Genomic DNA, 6,378 nt, shown 5'->3' with positions numbered 1-6,378 from the left:
TGTTTTGTTAATATGGAATAATGGACAAATAATGAAGTGAAAAAAGATATTAGATACTAATTTACAAAAGAGGAAGCAAGTTAGGATCATTTTCAAAAGGGAAGAAAAGTGATTACTGGAAACCACCTTGATTTTATGTTGACGTAAGGATATTGTTGTTATTGTGAAGTGCCGGGGAGTCAATTCTGACTCAGTGCAACCCTGTATAGGGTTTCGGAGGAGTGGCTGGTGACATCAGGATTGTTGTTGTTAACTGACTCATAGCGACCAAGGAGCAGCTGGTGAGCTTGAACTGCTGATGGAACAGACTAAATTAAACCTACTGACAGTGAAACAAATGAAAGGGTACAGTGAATACCCCAAAAAGGTCATAGCTATGACTCATAGCTTCCCAAATAGACTTAGGGTTAGAAGGGTTCTTGAGAAGTTGTCTTTTGTCACAAAAGGCAGTATTATTCCCATTTTTCAGATGCAGCAACTGAAGCCCAGAGAGTTTAAGTAACTGTCCCAGGCCCAAGGTCAAATAGCAGGTAAGTAGTAGGTCAACAGAACTACCAAGACTGCTTTGACCTTGGAGGCTAGACCAATATAGGCTTGAATCTATGATTCTGGGAGTTTTTAACCTCTCTGACCTTCACTTACCTCACGTATAAAATAAGATTGATAAATATTTACCTTGAAGTTATTGAGAAGATTAAGTGGAATAGCATGTATAGAACTCCTAGTGCAAAGTCTAGTGATTTTGAGCAGATGTTTAAAACATAGTAGACACTTTTCCATTCTTTTCTACATCTTTAAAAACAGAGAAGATATCCTACAGCATTCTTATGCTCCAATCCTGTATTAGCACTGAACAAATATTGTTTATTGACTCAAGAGAAAAATGGAGGATCTTTGCCAACGACAAATGTTAGGCTGTCTCATCCCGAGCATCTCTAGATCATACAGTCCTTAGAACTCAGAGCTCATCTTTGTCACCCAAACCAATGGTGACTTGGTGTACTATGGACATTGAAGCTACACATTGAAGATTCTGGAATTGTGACCTCATATTTCATTTTAATTTGACACACATTTATCATTATCTTCATCATTACTCTTAAAGACCCTATTGAAATGAAAATGGTCAAGACCTAGCTTTGCCTTTAAAGAACCCACAGACCTGTGTGGCATAACAGATTATTGACAAAAAATCATAATAGATTTACATACTATGTAAATTCCATACAGGAAATGAATAGGAAGTGATGTGAGGGCAACACTCAAAAGGGCAATGAATTCTGCTGGGGAAAGGAGAGCAAAGAGAGTGTGGAGAAGGTGACACTGAAACTGGACCTTGTAGATCAAGTTGTTGTTGTGAAGTGCCGTTGAGTTAATTCCAACTCATAGCGACCCTGGATAACGTTTCCAAGGAGCAGCTGTTGGGTGTGAAATGCTAACCTGTGGTTCGTCGTCCAGTGCTGATCCTACAGCGCCACACCAGGATTCAAGTATTTATGTCAAGTATATAAGTTAATACTATGCTGCAAATATTCCATGCAAAATGATTTGCTTTACTTTATTTTTCCCTTTGATGCCTATGCGGTAGACAATTACGCAATTCTGATGTGGTTTTAGCGTTCTGAACTGGCAGTCTGCAGTCTGAAATTCAGCACATTAGAAGAGAAAGTTGGAGGTTGGGGAGGGACGAAGTATGGGTGTTTGGAAGACAATGAATAATGTACAAATGACTAACAGCCAACATGAGATCATTTGAAGGGGAGCATCTTTCTTAAACTGATGGTGACACTAGTATCAAGTCTATTTATATAGCTCTGTGAATAAATACTGCATTAAGAATGTTCACAGCACTGCCTAAGAAACCCAAAACCCAGCTCAAGTGTGGCTTGCCTAAACTGGGAGGAACCCTAGCCGAGTGCTATGAAGTTTCTTGCACTTTGTTTGAAAGTGTGAGATGCTAATTGAAGAAAAGCTGGATTCCAGCATCCAGGCTGGTTTAAGCAGCATCTCTCCAGCCACCTGTTATTGGTTCAGACCATTTACATCCTCTATCTCACTCCTTGTGAGATCGAGTCGTACCACGCTTCCTCTGAGCTCATTGACCAATCTGCTCATCTCCTAGCTAGGGACTCCATGATTTGGCCATTAAGCAGGACTTGCAGGAAACATTCTTTATGACAAGGTCAAATTTTGTGCAGCAAAATAATGGGGTTTAAGACAAAGTTGGATTACATATAAAGCAAAAAGCAGGAAGAAGTTACCTTTCTTTGGAGCCCAGGAAAATCCTGGCAGTTCTACATGTCAATGAGAAAAAATAGTAATGATATTTTCTAGGAGTTACTGGAAGAAGGCTTTATAGGGGAGAATCTAATTTGGGAGCTATATTACCCAGAAGTCATTGTTTGATGTCAAGTGTCATCAAGGCGGTTCCAACTCTTAGCGATTAATTGAGAAACGTGTTCTCTCTCTTGGACATTGTCTTAGCATCTCCTCCTTTTCTGTAATTTGCCACTGTATATCCCAATTTTAGAGGCACTAAATTCCATCTTGTCTTCTTACCATCCTTCTCCATTAATTAAGCATAGACTGAGATGGCTATTCACACCATAGTATAAATGAGTTTTTAAGTGGGCCACCTTGCCCTGGAAGTACTTTTATGTTAACATTTGATGATAATAAGAATTATCACCTAGATTCAAATCTTGAGCCAAAACTAACCACTGAAGTCAACTTGTAGCTAACTAGCAAATTGGCTTAAAAACAAACAAACAAAAATCATAACTATCATTAACAAGTATGATTTTTTGAAAAGTCATATATATGAGACCAAACAATGAACAATGACTTTAAACCAAACATAAGGGAACAGAGACACTAGATTAATGGAAATGGAAGAATCAGAATAAAAGTAATGTCTATGTTTATGTATTGTGAAGAACAGCAAATGTCACTGAACAACGTGTGTAGAAATTGTTGTCTGGGGACTTTAACTGATGTGTTAACCTTCACTGAAAACACAAATGCTACTAAGAAAAAAAATTACCACCTACAAAAGCGTTAAAATGTTTTCTTGACCTGGTAGCCACTGTTTCTTATGGAGCAATACTCTTGCCAGTGCCCCGGAAATCATGTGCTAGAGAAGCTTGCTTCATCAGTTTGTGGGGGAAGCTGCTCGTGTTTTTGTTCTTCAACAACGATGAAGGAAGTCTATCTGCAGCATTGTAGGGCTTGTTTCCCCAACCTGCTTTAGAGTCTATGAGGGAAGTAGTTTTTAAAATGTATTTTTATTAAGATATAATTCTCACCCTATAAAACTCACCCTTTTAAAGTGTGCAATTCAGTGGGTTTTAACAGATACACAGTATGCAACCATCGCAGAAAAACCCACCTATTGCCAATGAGTCAATTCCAGCTCAGAGAGACCCTACAAGATAGAGCAGAACTACTGTGTAGGACAGAGTGGTGGTGGTGGTGGTTATGTGCCGTGGAGTCAATTCCGACTCACAGTGACCCTGTACAGGGTTTCTGAGGCTGTAAATCTTTACGGGAGCAGAAAGCCTCATCTTTCTCCCACGGAACAGCTGGTAGTTTCAAACTGCTGCCTAATTTCCAAACATCTTCATTACCCTAGAAAACAAATGCCGTCACTCTCCACCTCTCCTACTTCCAGTCCCTAGCCAACCACTAACTCACTTTCTGTCTCTATGGATTTACCTATTCTTGACTCTTTGTAAAAATAGAGTTGGACAATCCTTGGTCTCTTGTGTTTGGCTTCTTTCATTTTGGATAATGTTTTCAAGGTTAATCTATGATGCAGCATGCATCTACACTTCATTCGTTTTTTGCCTAGATACTATTCCATTGTGTGGAGTATTTTGTATATCAATTCATCAGTTGATGGGTATTTGAGTTGGATATTATGAATATATGCTGCTATGAACTTTTATGCACTAATTAAGCATAGACTGAGTTATTATTTGGATATATGTTTCAGTTCTATGAGGGAAATTATTATCCCTCAGCAATTTTTATTCCTGTATCTTTATATAATTGAGTCCTGGTGTGGCTCTGTGGGATAAGTACAGGACCCCAAGGTCGGTTTGAACCACAAGATAAGCAGTTCAAACTCACCAGCTACTTCTCAGAAAACATATACAGTGTCTCTATGAGTCAGAACCAACTTGATGACCCTTAACAACAACATCTTTATGTATAGGTATGCCCTGGTGTGGCACTGTAGGATAAGTGCTGGAGTGGTATCTGCAAGGTTGGCAGTTCAAACCCACCAGCCATTTTCAGTAACATTATACAGCGTTGCTGGAGTTCTGTGTGGTGCTATGGGTTAATGTGCTGGACTGCAAGGTCTGTTTGAACTACAAGGTTAGTGGTTCAAGCTCCCCAGCAGCTCCTCAGAAGCCCATACAGGGTCACTATGGGTTGGGATTTACTTGACGGCACTTAACAAAACAACATCCTCAATAAACTGTTACCTCCCTGAGAATAGGAAGCACATTTCAGGCCTTGTAATATCACCAATGCTTAACACAGTGCCCTGAATCCAAGAGGTACTCAAAAAGTCGGAGGAAATCCAAAGGGCTGGAATTGCATAATGAATCCTGTGGTGCTGCGGGTTAATGCGCTGGACTATAAAGTCGATTTGAACCACAACAGTTGCTTCTTGGAAACCCTATACAGGGTCACTATGGGTCAAGACCAGACTTCTTGTTGTTTTTATGTGCTGTGGAGTCGGTTCTGACTCATAGCGAACCTACATAGGGTTTCTGAAGCTGTAAATCTTTACAGGAGCAGAAAGCCTCATCTTTCTCTCGTGGAACAGCTGGTAGTTTCGAACTGCTGATTCGTAACCACTATGCCACCAGAGCTAGATGGCACTTAATAACAGCACCAACAAAGGACCAAAAGGACTTTTGGTTCAAATCCACAAGCTACTCCTTGGAAACCCTATACAGGGTTGCTATGAGTCAACTCGATAGCATTTAACACCAACACAGGACCCTTGAGAATTGCTTTAGCCTACCAGTTGTATTCTGATATCTGTCCAATGGGGGGGGTTGGTCTGCTGTTTAAGATTGGGCAAATATATATGTCTTGGATTGGCTATTAGATATTCTAGACAACGCTCAGCACATGAGATTTAACTATTGCATTGGCAGGTTTCAATCTTATTTATTCTTTAAGATGTGCAATCCCCCACTCCCATCTAATTACCAACCCTTCTCAGGAAGCTTTTCCCAAACCAACTAGAATGGACCAATATCTACTTCCCCAAAGGTTAAATATAATCCAACTTGTACTTATCTATGTAGATGATGGTGTTACCCTCATGTGATGGTAAGGTTTGCAAGAACTCTGTGTACCTTTCCTCACTCCCAGACAACCAGACTATAATGCTTTTAATGTTAGAAGTGTTCATTAATTGCTTGTTAACTTGAAGGTAATATGAATCCAGGTGGCCATCTGAAAGAAGGGGTATTTTTTAAAGTTAGCCAATCACAACAGGAGTCTGCATAGAATTCCCTGTACCCCTTGGTCATAAAGTGAGGGAGTTGGCGGTTCTCCAATGCTATTGGTCCAAACAATGAATGAATGTTACTGAAATCAGAGGTGTGTGAAGAAGCTGAGTCATTAAATTCAGTCCTTGCTTTTACTTGGAGAATGTACTCCATGCTTTTCTCTGCCCTCACCGACTCTCTTTGTTGAATTATCATCTTCAAGCACTCAAGTTGCCCCTCTTCCAGGAAGCTTTCGGGGTAGTATAGAGTTAGGTCTGTGGTCTCCAAAACTAGACTTTCTGGGTTTAAAATCTAAATCTGTCATGTTCTAGTCATGGCTTTGGGCAAGTTATTTAACTTTCTTTTGCTTTAAGTCCCCCTCTAAAAAACCAGGGACAGTAATAGTGTAGGCCTTACAGAGAGTTCTGTTGTGAGGAGTCAGTAGAGAGAGCATTTGGAATAGCACCTGGCACATTGAGGGAACTCTAGTCCCTCACATTCTCCTTCCTTTCTGACATCCTGCATCACCACCCAATCTGGTACTTGTTCACTAATTTATTCTTGTAATTGTATGTAGCCTCAAATCACTTTTCTGGCAGTCTCATCTCTCCAGAACACATCTGAGAACTAAGAGGCAAGCAGACACCACCACGGCCACCACCACTAAGGTAACTGGGCACCCAGGAACAGTGCCGCACTATTAAAACTCATAAACTCTACTCATAAACCATTTAGACCCACATTCATAACCTCTTACTTTCAATGTGTGTGGAGTCCTGGTGTGGCGCTGTGGGTTAATGCGCCAGACTGCAAAGCCATTTGAACTGCAAGGTCGGCAGTTCAAGCTCACCAGCTGCTCCTTGGA

Source organism: Chrysochloris asiatica, unplaced genomic scaffold, assembly GCF_000296735.1.
Source record: "Chrysochloris asiatica unplaced genomic scaffold, ChrAsi1.0 scaffold00003, whole genome shotgun sequence".
Lineage (NCBI taxonomy): Eukaryota > Metazoa > Chordata > Mammalia > Afrosoricida > Chrysochloridae > Chrysochloris > Chrysochloris asiatica.
The sequence above is the reverse complement of the archived record's forward strand: the minus strand, read 5'-3'. Positions refer to the sequence as shown.